Raw genomic sequence first — 13005 nt, 5'->3', positions numbered from 1 at the left:
CATATTACAAAGATACAAACATATCCATGTTTAGTGTGGTACTCTTCATAATAGCCATGATATGAAAACAGCTGAGATGCTCATCAACCTACGATTGCATAAAGAAAATATAGTATATATAATATATACAATGGGGTTTTATTCAGCCACAAAAGAGAATGACATTATGTCACTATGAAACTGGAAGTTATGATTAGGCAAAATATTGTGCATTTTCTTTTTTAAACAGTTTTCTGTTTTTTAATATTTTTATTTTGTGTGTATGAGTATTCTGATTGAGTGTGTGTGTGTGTGTGTGTGTGTGTGTGTGTTGAAAGCAGAGGGCAAGAAGGAGACCAGTGAAAAGATGCAGGGTAGTATGAAAATAAATATAAGCGAGGCGCAGTGGGATAATGAAATCTATTCTTCTGTATTTTTTTAAACAATAGAAGAGAAGCTAAAAACGGAGGGAAAATGTGTCAGACGTGTCATGAGATACAAAAGCTGATAGAGGGATAGAGAACATAGCCAGTATTGCAGGCATGTAGGAAAATACCATTGTTTAAGTCAAAGGAACCGGAGAGCTATGAATAGGCTTTAAAGCTCCAGATTGCTTTTAAACACTGAGTTTTAGGAACAATATTGCAACCACACAAAAGAAGAAAAGAAACCATCAGGCCAATTCTTAAAGGAAGGCAAAATGAAGCCACCTAGACTAAGGTATACAAATCCAAAAGACCCAACCAACATGGCCCCAGGCATCCTGTTAAAAGTAGAATTATAGGTATGGCCTGTGACTATCCACTGTATTTTCTCAGGTTCAGGTTTGCTTTGCTTTGCTTTTGCTTTCACTTTTACCTTCAGGGCAATCCTTCCCTTACTCCTGCCCTGATCCATTTGACCCTCTTTGGAACTATAACAAACTATCCTTTCTGAAGTAGGTATCTCCTCCTCTCTTGGCCTCCCCACACCTGAGTAAAAGTTAAACACTCTAAAGAATGTGTGTGTCACAAATAAAAGCTGTTTGTGTTAGCGTGACTAGCATATGAATTCCGTCCACCATGTACTGGGAACTTATATTCAGAGTATAAAGAAGCAAGATGGGCTGAGCCATGAGATGGAAACTACAGTTAACAGAAAGCAGCCCCTATCAGACTGTTTGGAGTCTGGACCCAGAACCACACACAGCTCCTATCAGTCACCATTGTCCCAGGAACCCCTTTGTGTAGCTTGACCAAATCAGCCCTCTGCTCTGTTGACTTGCTTTCTCCTCTCCTGTTCTAGATCTTCACACACTGAACAATCACTTTGAGTAACATCATTTCCAGGATGCTTTTCTTGACCTTTTCTCTCTTTCTTTGCTTAGGTTGAGTATCTTTTTCTATGATGTCCTTGCACCCTATACTTTCCTCCCTCAACGTATCTCACAACCTCAATATAAATTACCCAGGTTATGTCACTGACATAAAGTTTCTCAAGGGAAAGACTGTTATCATGCAGAGGACTTAGCACTTTGCTTACTCTTAAAGTGAACTGTTTTCATCATCATTGGCCATTGTTCAGCACAAGTGGTACAGCTACCACCTTGGTCTTGGCTGAGTAAAGAATCTTAGCCTCCAGTCTCTCTATCACCCGTCTATCCAAACCATCACTTCAGAGTTAGATTAAGCCACAACCGTATTTGGTGGTTAATGACTCTAACAATGTTCCATTAGCATTTTAAAGTCCACCTGCCTTGCCTTGTTACTCCCCTTTACTTTCCTCAGAACAAAAATTGGATTTTCTTTGTACATCCTCCAGGGTGCAGTGTCACCAACGGTCAAATCACCATGCCGCATGTACATCTCTGCTATAAACTAAGTGGCTGGCCCCAGCGGTGTCCTTTGTATTGCTGGGCAACCCTTATATTTATCTTCAGTTGACACCTATCAGATTCCCCTACAGCAGCTGCTACAAAATTCTTCCACTCCCTTTAAGCCCCAAATCCTACCCCTTCTCTCCCCAGGCTCAGGAAAAGCTCCCCTCTTCATAGCTGAGGGAACAGTTCTATGACCATGAGATGGTTTGTATTTTATCCCCAAAGCTCTCTGTCCCCACCTCCATCCACATCCTGCTTTCTCAACTCTCACCCAGGGAAGGAAATCCCTATCAGGCGTCCTGACGCCAAACTGTTGGTCCACATTGCACCAAATATCTGTTCTTTTCCCCCATCCTTTGCTCCTTTACTTCATCACACAGAAAGATGTGCACCCTGTCAGTCCAAAAAGCACTTTGTGACTCAATGGTATGGAAAAGTGTTTGTGAGATAGCACTCAGAAGGAGAGCCAAGGATAATTAAAGTGGTGTTTGCAAACATTATTTAATAGTGATGACAATCATTGACACTTATAATGTTATCATGTATTTTATCAATTAGGAAATGGATGCCAGGGAAAGAAAGCTTACTCAAGGAAACAGAAGTTAGCTCTCAGGGGTTTTCCCCCATAAATATATTATAACTTTCCCAAAGATGAATCAAACATTTTCTTGATTCCTTTCTTACATTCTTCTGCTATCTATGATTTCACTACTGTTCCCATCACAGAGACTTACTGGGCATTTCTGTCAACAAGGACAGGGATAAACATGTACCACACACAACCACCACTGATGTTTCTAGAAATGTTCGTTGAAGTGTCAGGGGAAAAAAAGATCAATTTTGTTTTTAAAATATGTAAAGTATCTGTTTTATTTTATTTACATTTATTTATTGATATTTTAAACATTGTTTTAATATTTAAGTCAGGTGGTGGTGGTGCATGCCCTTAATCCCAGCACTCAGGAGGTGGAGACAGGTGGATCTCTGTGAGTTTGAAGCCAGCCTGGTTTATAAAGTGAGTTCCAGGACAGTCAGGACTAGACAGAGAAACTCTGTCTTGAAGAAACAATTCTATATAGACATGTATTTAAAATATGCCAACACTGCCTTTCTCTCTTTTTCTCAGAGGCAATCATTTTCTAGAACACTTAAAGCACAAACAATTTAAAAAACCAAAGAAATTAAAGCTCTAGAGTGTTCTCTGGCTTGAAAAGTGCTTTTCACCTCAGTACTTTTCTTTAGTTACCTAACCTGGCTCTATGACCCACAGCTGGGCAAGGTTTCCACAGCTTTCAAGAGCTTCCTTTGTCTGAAGAAAGACAAGATCAAATCCAGAGAGGAAGAACCCACAACCGTTCCAGCTGAAATTTCTTCCGTAGCAGAGGCCAAGGCTGACACCGAGGCTTCCGAGGAAGCAAACATTTCTCCCATTGGCAAGTGTTTAATTGCACATTTTGAGAATTCGGTGTCATGTATGCAGATGCAAATGTTTGAAAAGTTGTTCACAGTGTTGTTTGTGCCAGACAGGCTCCAATGCCAAGCCAGCAAACAGCCCTCTATTTATTCTGTTGGATTCAGCTTCTAAAGACATCTCAGGGCTCTCGGAGCCTTGAAAATTTCCACATCCAAAGACCCATCTGTGTTTTCAAAGCAGAATCCTTCTTCCCACATGGGCACACATCAGTCCTCCCCCTGCCAGTCTTACTACTGCCTGTTACAATTTAGAAAAGGAGTTAGAAAAACAAGTTGCAAGGTGTTTGTTCCATCCCTAAAAGTGTAGGGACGAATGTTCGGTAGCTTATGGACAGTCCCAGGGAAAGATTGCTTAGAAGCTCAGCTAGTAGACAAGTCTACTGCAACAGTGCTTGATTGGCAGAATAAAAAAAAAAAAAGGATATTAACAAATGAGCACTGAGAAATTTCTAAGCATTAGGCCATTAATAGTCTGCCTTAAAATATGCAATGTAGAGAATATAAGATTATTATCAATTTTATACTGTTTTTGCTTTGTCTTTCTGTTACCACACATTATTTCTCAAGGGAAATTTTTAGATGTTGAAAAGTACTATTTGTGTGTGTGTATGTGTGTGCACGCGTGCGCGTGTACGCACACACACATATACTTGCACATCCACACATGCGTACAGGTGATCCTCTTTAGCTAGAGTTACCTGTAGTTATAAGTCACTCAATGGAGATGCTGGAAATCAAACCTCAATCTTCTGCAACAGCAAGAAGTACTCTTAACCACTGAGATATGCCTTAGCCTGAGGAAATTTCAAATGTGTAAAGTCCCAAACTGGGTATATACATCAAAAACATTTATCATGCATTGAAATATTTCATTAAAGAAGAGAATCTACCACTTCTGAATAATGCTAAAGTGAAAAGCAGAGAAGAGAAATCTGAAGTCAGGTGTAGGGATAAATATCTCATGAGAACATACAAGAAACTTAAACTCGGGATTGCCTGTACCTCCTTTCTGCTGCAACATAAAATGTTTGCAAGTCACATTTCTGTCCTTACCACAATGAATAGAAACCAACAAGCTGAAAACCAACAACTTTCTCTGGGTAATCAGAGAACCAAAGGGCAAAGCAACATTGTAAGATTAAAGAGATGGGCAAATCCAGAGTCATAGTCAAGATTTACTCTCTTGGACCACAGCCACTGGCGCCATAAGCAGGTAGGAACACGGAAGTGGCATCTTTGAAGAGCTGCTGGAAGATGAGTTTACCATACAGAACAGTGAAAAGTGAGAAGTTCCTGGTGCCCTGGTCTTGGTGAGGGATCGATCCACCATTTGGGGCAATCAGAAAGCAACTACAGTGAAGAGGACCACAGATCAGACTCCCAACAGTACTGTACAAAGCCATAAATGATGTCACATGCCTATAATCCCATTGGTGGGGAGGCAGAAGCAAGAGGCTTGTGGGTACTTGCTGGCTAGTGTAGTCAAGTCAGTGAGCTCCAAGCTCAATTAGAGACCCTGTCTCAAAAACAAAGAGTCACTGAGGAAAACACTCAGCCTCAACATATGACCTCTACATTCATTGACACTTGCAAGAAACTACCCCCCACACACACCCCACTAACACCCCTCTACACTTAACACAAATAAATAACTGGATAGCTGCCAATCATGTATGTATTTTTTATTTTTCAATTGCTGTGAGAATTTCAAATAAAGATGGGATTTATTTTGACTTGAAGTTCAAGGATGAAATCCATCACGGAATGGAAAGTTACAAATTGGCATGGCTTGAGGCAAATTGTCTCTCCAGCTGGTGGAATGGGGCTGCCCACAGCTACAGTGTATATTCTACCTCAGTTCACTTAATCTACATAATTCCTTGCAGGTGTGCCTGGAGGGCTGCCTTCTAGATGAGTCTTAAAGAACCACACATCGTTCTTTCCTACAGTTTATATGTTAACAGTATGAAATGGCTTTGGGTCTAATGCAATGGCCTTAGCTTTGGGAAATACTTGCTACACACACAAGGACTAGAGTTGGATGCCCAGAACCCATGATCACAGGGTGATGGGAAAGATGTAAACTCCCAGGAAAGAGATGTGACTAGAATTTAAAAAGATTCCATAGAATGGTTGGTTTTGTTTTGTTGTTTGTTTGTTTTTTGTTTTGTTTTCTGTGTCTTAAGGCCTAAAGGCTCAGAGGAAAGAAAAAGCTATTCCAAGCAAAGAGGACCACAAAGGCAGAGGGGAAGAGGCGAACATGGGCCTGGCATTCCTAGAGGAATAGGCGTCCGGCACAGATGCAGAGAGGATGAAGCGTGAACCACTCAGTAGAAACAGCTCTTGAATGCCAAGCTATTTGGACCTTGGTTACCCACCCCCTTTACCTGGCTTTTACATTTTCTTCAAAGAACTTTTAATAAAGATAGGAGCTGTAGCAAAAATGTTTTATAAAAACTGGGGTGGAGAGACCCAGGAGGATAAAGGCTCATGGGGGATCCTGCTGCTGTGCGCCACGTGAAACAAGGCTGTTTGAGATATGCGTGGAAATTGGAGTGGGCACGATTTAATAATAGGTAAATATGGAAAATAAAGCATAAAATACTTTTGAGGCTTTTTGCATTGCATAAATCATCAAGTGAAGATCCCATTAGTGAGAGTAATTCTTATAAAATGAGAGGATATTCTGAGAGAACAGGGGTAGCTGCATCCATGGACCATTCAAGCTGAGTGTCCGGTATACATCCTACAGTGTAGCTGTGCTATGAATACACAGGATGTAGGTTGCCACCCTACACTAGATCTCCAGTCTAAAAATGACACGTCTATTTGACAGAGCAGGTAGGAGTAAAAGAAAAAAGGCAGACTTGACTAATAAGCGTATATCGCATTTTAGGTAGAGCTCTAATCCCTTGTCAGAGCCAGCGAAGGAAGAAAGGCTAGAGACTGGGGTGTCACTGACTGTTGCCAAGGGGAAGTGACACTGCTGGACATGGTGGCTCTAGCCACCACACTAGGGAAGCAGACAGGGGGATTGCAGGTTTGAGCCCAGTCTGGGCTACCCAGGGAAAGTCCATTAAAAAACAAACAAACAAATGAAACAAACAAACAAACAGAAAGTCAATGAGAAACTGAAGGATTGGAGAAATAGGAGTGGTGGGAAGGAATAAGTGTTAGCAGAGAGTGATGGGTAAAAACACAGTAAAGGGTTATGAAGAACACAGGTAAGGAACTAACTTCCTCTTCCAGTAATTGCTCTTCTAAGGGCGGCAATAGGATCACAAACCCTTCTCATCCTTTTCAGTTTGTTAACAAGAGACAAACAGGAGTATCTGAGGTGTGGGTGCTGACAAAGTTGATCTTCCTTTGCAGAAAAGGGATTGATGGGAAGGGTTTGCACTGAGTGAAGAATGGCAGAGAGGGATGGTCGGATTAAAAAAAAAGGGGGAGAAATTTTATTTTATTAGAAGAAATTTTTCAGAACATTTGATAAAGCCTCTGACAAATTGTTAGCAAGGGAAAAGACCACAAGAGTAGGATTTGGTGTAGTAGAATCAGGTGTTAGTATTCAGGCAATCGTGCTGGTCTGCCTGTGGGGTCCTGAAAGGATGCATCCTCAGCTGCAGCCGCTAAGAGCACCACCTGTGCATATTCACTATGTTCCCTTTTGTTCCCAGAGGTCAGTCTTCCCCTCCCCCTCCCTACCCGCTTTTCCCATTCCCTTTCCCTTAATGAAAACCTCCTCTACATAAGCTCTGTTGCATAGCATCTTTTTCTCTTTTTAAAAATTACAACATCAGACTCTTTGTAGAAAAGAATGTATCAGCATCATACCTTACTTAAAGAACACCTTTGGATTCGGTTGCTGCAGGAACAATCAATCTGCAGGAGTTGCAGCTGGATACTTGCATCTTTCTTGCATAAAATAAAACTTTACAACTAATGTGCCTACACCATGTCTCAGCTCCCATGGCTGGAAGAAATTCACAACCTTTTAGTCCATGGCAGCATCTATTATTTTAGAGCCTTGCTTTACCTTGGAACTTTTTGCTGTATATTCCCTCCAACTCTGTCAACCGTGCCAGGTGAAAAATTAAAACAGACAGTATTTGGAGGTCAGCAGAGTCAAGAGCTATAGGGAAAAGGCCAGTGGCCAGAAGGATTCCTAGTTGCAGCAAGGGATGCTCATGAAAGGTAGCATTTGGAGACTGTGAAAAATCAAATGATATGTTCGGTGCAATCTGGGTCTCCAGCATAAAACACTTTGACTTGACCTTAATCAAGGAAGATAACCCTTTTATGAACTAAACAATCATGTGGATGAAGTCAAGATTACTAGTACTGAATTTGCTTATGGTAAGATATACTTGCGACACTGTGGACCACATGTATATAGTATGTGAAGACTTAGATATCAAGTATTCAGAGAATGGTCTGGTCTGGTTCTGAATCTCTGAATCATTACAGACCTTCTAAAATATATTGAACATGATTTTCAGTTAAACGCATCTACTTACCTTTATTGCTTGGCAAGCATCTACAAGTAGGCCACTGAGTAATATAAAACTCAGTTGGGAAATAAGACAGGTGTAGCTGTGATGCTGCCCTCAGTCTGACCGTGCGGATGGCCCACAGGAGGCAGCCATACATGTAAATTCATCCATATAGTGGACAGACACAGGAAAACCAGAAATCCTATAGTCCTTGAGTTCATATCGGTATTAAAATGAAATAAAGTACATTTTTGCATGTGTCTGTGTGGTGTGGGTGTTTTCTTTGTATGTGTGTATGTGTATGTTCATGCCTGTAGAAGTTCAGAGTTGATATCCAGATTCTTCCTCCATCTCTCTACCTTATTCACTGAAGTACTAGTGCCTCTTAACCGAGCCCAAAGCGTTGCAGCAAAGACAGCTTTGGAACACACAGGAGCTATTCAGCTTGCCCCAGGGAGCCCCATCGGTGTCTTCCAAACCCTGGAATTACAGGCATGCCACTACACATACCCTGCATTGCCATTTGGTATAACTAAATATGTGGTAGTTCACTCTCCTGCTCAAACTCAGGTTCTATTCTTTATCTGGCACATAGCACACACTCAGTAAACTGTTGGGATATTAATATTCACTGAACAAATTAGTAATTAAAGGGAAACACACCGGTCAGTCCTACTACTTTGTTATATTACAGAGAAGAGCCCAGAACTGAATGGAGTCGCTCACACGTCTAATAAACACAGAATTTGGAAGGCTGAGAGGCACCGGTAGGTCACAGCAAGTTTGAAGGCAGCCTTGGCTACATAGTGAGTTCCTGAGCAACTGGAGTGCCGAGTGGAAAACTGTGTTAAAATGAAACAGGAAGGGTGGGAAAACAGAAAAGGAGGGAGGCGAGAAGGAGCAAAGAAGGAAAGGAAGAAAAGAAGAAACGAGGGAAGGAAGGAGCATGTAGAAATGAAGAGAAAGGACTAACAGTCTGACAAGGACAAGCCCATGAATGGATTATTTGTTTTTAAAAGCTAAGTGGTTTAGGGAAAGTGGAAGTTGGGGGGAGAAAGTACATTTTAAAGCTGTAGCTCCAGGGCAAGTAATAAAAGTTTTTGCTTTAAATTTTTTTTTCATAATATTGTGAGCAAGAGGAAAGTCTATTCCATCTTACCAGCCCCCAGGGCAGAAAGCATCAGCCTCCTGAGCTAAATCAAACTGGCATGGGCTCTCAGATTTCTGGGCAGCTACCATTGGTCTCTGCCTTCCATGGGGCTAAACCTGGCAGACAGAAGGATGCAAAATAAATTTTCACTTATTTTATAGGTCACTGTTTTGCTCTCATCAATTAATTATAGAGGTCCTGCAAGCCCAATCTTGCATTCCTATTGTTCTCTATGGGGATGCTGGCAAGCAGCCTCTCACCAAAGGCACAAAACTGTCGAGTACACACACACACTCCAGTTTTTAGATGTCATGGTGCAGTACCCTTAAGTACTGTTCACACCGATGACAACTTTCAATGTCACCTACGTTAAATTCCCTAAATCAGTAAATTTAGGCTCGAAGTGTTAAATCACAGAAGAATTCAAACATTTTCGGTTAGGTTTCTGCTTTGTTTTGCTGGGGGTTTTTTTGTTTTGTTTTGTTTTGTTTTGTTTTTTTGAGACAATATCTCACTGGGTAGCCTTGGCTGTCCTTGTCCTTAAATTCACAGCAATCCTCCTGCCTAAGCATCTCCAGTGTTGGAATTACAAGTGTGAGTCATCAAACTTGGCTGACAATTTTTATTCCATGTAGTGTGTACACACACACACACACCGTGGTGAATATATGGAAATCATAGGACAACTTGCAGAATCAATTCTCTCCTTCCACACCAGGAATTTAAAACTGAGGTCATCAAGGTTGTTAGTAAGGTCAGAAGGAGTTTCAGTTGTACCTTGCTGCTAGGTTTATGGTGAGGATTAAATGGGGCAATGTAAGTCAGAAGTTTAAATGAACAGTAAAGTGTGTGGCCAGAGAACCATAAATATCAACCTTGAACATTTCATATTTGAATGACACATGACCCCATGACAGGCTTTTCGAGAAAAGAGTCTAAGAAAGTCGGTCTTTTTCACCAAGTAAAACATTTACCAGATACACTTGAAATAAGTAGTTAACATGGACTATGTGTTTGTTAAATATAGCATGGGAATGAATAGTTTGATATTTAGATAAAATGCTTTTTTAAATGTCTTCTAAAAATATCCAGGGACCTTCCAGCTCTAAAATGTATGATCTATGATCTATGCTGGAAATCATGGCATTATCAGACATGGTTGACTGGAAGGAAACAAATAAGACCCAGACTGGGACCCTTTAACAGTATAGCAGAAAATACCACCTTCTTTTCTCTACCAGTGGAAGGTCTCTGGCTCTGCCTGCAAGTACGTACGGTAACGAAAGCAAGTGAGCAGTCATCTGCAGAGAAGGAAGCATGCCAAGACTCACAGAATCCCAAGCAGAGTAGAGGAAGTATGTAGAATTCCATGAAATCATTCAAAACTTCCCCTTCAACCAAAGAACATCAAGAAATTTAACTGAGTAATGTCTTTTTAGAGTTTAAAAAAATAAAAAAACAGCTGATGGGACAATGGTTCCATTTGTAAAGTGCTTACCAGGCAAGCATAAGGACCCAACACCACAAGTCAAAGCCAGGTGTACTGGAGCATGTCTGTGACCCCAGCACTGGACCTCCCTGGCCAACTGATCTAGCTGAATCACGGACATGCGCTATCTCAATAGTTTAAGGAAGAAAACCCTTGAGGAAGATGCCTGATGTTGACTACTAGCCCCCACAGGTTCATGCATACCTGCACACACAGAGAAACACACACACACACAGAGAGAGAGAGAGAGAGAGAGAGAGAGAGAGAAGGAAAGGGAGAGGGAGAGGGAGGGGGAGATTAAAATCTAAAGAGATCAAGTGACAAAGTTAAGATCAACTGGCTTTTGTGGAACCTGGGATCTAGGAAACAACACTACAGCAGTGGTTAACTGTGTTAAAGTGGTCTTTATGTGTTGTGCACACAGATAAATGGCTTTTTGCCTCACTGGGACAGAATTGGCTTTCTTCATTCACCTGCAACTCAACCTGCCCATGCCTGAGGAAAGCAGACATTGCTCATGGTCTTGGCCTCAAAGGAAATGTCTAGTGTCACAGACAAGTCAGTGACATGGTTCCCCCTTTAGATGTGCCCTAGTACTTTGGAAATACATTAAATATTACAGTGACAATGATGCCTCACAACCAAAAGCAGAAGAGAACAAATTTTAAGCGACAAACAGCTCAGGTATATTTTGTTTTAAGCAAACACATATACTCAAGCCCAACTAAATTAGGTAGTAGGGTTTGGGATAATTTAACAACTATACAGAGCCAAACTCCTCTCCATTAATCACAATCAGAGACTGCAAAACACTTAACTCTGAGAAAACGAGTCGCAAGCCTGTGTGCCCGCTGTCTCCACCTCATACCCACGGTGGCAGTCCTATATTATTCACTCTGCTTATTTCCTATGTATTTGCTCACTTAATCCATTCAGTTCTACTTCAGCCATTTATTAGTTACTGAGTACTATTAGGTATGAAAAGTCAGACAGTGGCAACTCAAAAAAAGAGAGCTTTTCACACTCAGTGGAAATAACAACGAGGTAGAAAGTGAAAGAAATCCCCAAAGCACGCCACCCTACCCGGGTAAAGCCTCTAGGCGGTTTGGAGACCATTGAGACAGGGGCGGAAGGCCAGGCAGATGAGGGGCAGGGCCGGGCCCTTGGGGAAGGGCTTCAGGTGACAGGCACCAGCAGTCGGGCTCTGCCTCCAGATTTTGGTGTGACAGGAGGCAGTGCCACGCCTTGTCTGGTGGCTCTGCAGCCCTGTCTGGAAGCTCATTGGCAGCCAGGCCTGCTGGCCTCAGCCCGCCCACCCGCCTCCCCGGGAGAAGCCGGTCTCCCACAGCCCGGGTGCAACGCACCTGGTCCCGAGGCTCCGCGGAGCAGCGGCGGTCACACCCGGCCGAGGCCTGCCAACGACGGGGTTGCGTCCCTCAGGGGACAGGAACTGGAAGGCTGCTGGGGTTGCGCTGGGAGAGCAGGAAGGGACTCGGGGAGGTCAGAGGAGCTGCCCACCGCCCCACCCCCAGCCCGGGCGCGCTGGGTTTGCTGGGTTTGCAAGCCTGGCTTCTTCAGTAGTCACGGTCTGTGGCCTGAGACGATGGTGCAACCCGGCTCGCCACGGCCTGAGGCCCAGGCTTTAACAGAGGCTGTGGTGGGATGGACCCGACCTGGACTGGTGGTGTCTGTCTCCCTGAGCCTGGCTTAGACCAAGTGGGGGTCCTCAAGGAAACCTTGCGCTGGGAACTGCTCCCCAAGGGAAGCCACTGAACAGTTATTTTTTCCCATGCTGGTAATAATCCAGCCGAGTAGGCAAGGAGGTCGCACGGAACTTGGGGAGATGACTGTGGAAGTCAGAGGACATGGTCCAAACTAGGTGGCCAGATGTCCTCTGTCTGTTTAGACACTATAACGTGTTCAGGAAAGAAATATACCATACCCCTCACAAAACATATGTGCACGTATGTTTCATGTTCTGTGTTTTAGCCAGACGCTAACCAAAGTTGTCTTGGTGAAATACTTAGCAGTTCCTGCCTCTCCTCTTAACCACTCAACACCAAGGAAAAACTTAGGCATGCTGGTGTGAGTGTGAGTGTGTGTGTGTGTGTGTGTGTGTGTGTGTGTGTAAACAGTGGGATCATGAGTTCCAGGCCATGCTAGGCTGCCTAGGGAGATGCTAAGAAAACTCACACGCTTAGAAAAACAGGAAATAAATAAATAAATAAATAAATAAATAAATAGAATCAAACATACCCAAAGAACATTCAGAGTCTTTTCATCTACCTGCACACAAATCTCAGCTAATGCTCGCTCTAAATGTTTACTAGTCCCTCTGTGGGGTATTCAAGGGTCTTCACGATATGATCCTAACTGGCCTTTCCACAGAAGGTCATATCCAGTACCACCGCGTTACATTTTTCTGAAACTATCGTGGATGAACACGTTGTATTAGTCCCAATCTCTTATGATTGTTATTTTTTGTAAAATCCAATAAAAAAATTCTAACAAAGAAGAATTAAAAACTGTAAAATGACAAACTCTAGTTTTTGTTTAAAAGAAA

General features: G+C 42.4%; 1 protein-coding gene and 1 pseudogene across 1 annotated transcript in view; both read right to left on the bottom strand.

The window, feature by feature from the left end:
* LOC127235241 (60S ribosomal protein L32-like) overlaps nucleotides 1–1823 on the bottom strand; it is a 4936-nt pseudogene extending 3113 nt beyond the window's left edge.
* Nucleotides 1–11876, bottom strand: part of Cpq (carboxypeptidase Q) — a 363792-nt gene extending 351916 nt beyond the window's left edge. The window contains exon 1 of the mRNA XM_051202536.1: nucleotides 11807–11876. The gene's annotated coding sequence lies outside the window, so the exon portion shown is untranslated. The remainder of the gene's footprint in view (nucleotides 1–11806) is intronic.
* Nucleotides 11877–13005: the final 1129 nt, after the last annotated feature.

Source organism: Phodopus roborovskii, unplaced genomic scaffold (genome assembly GCF_943737965.1).
Source record: "Phodopus roborovskii unplaced genomic scaffold, PHOROB, whole genome shotgun sequence".
Lineage (NCBI taxonomy): Eukaryota > Metazoa > Chordata > Mammalia > Rodentia > Cricetidae > Phodopus > Phodopus roborovskii.
The sequence above is the reverse complement of the archived record's forward strand: the minus strand, read 5'-3'. Positions and strand labels throughout refer to the sequence as shown.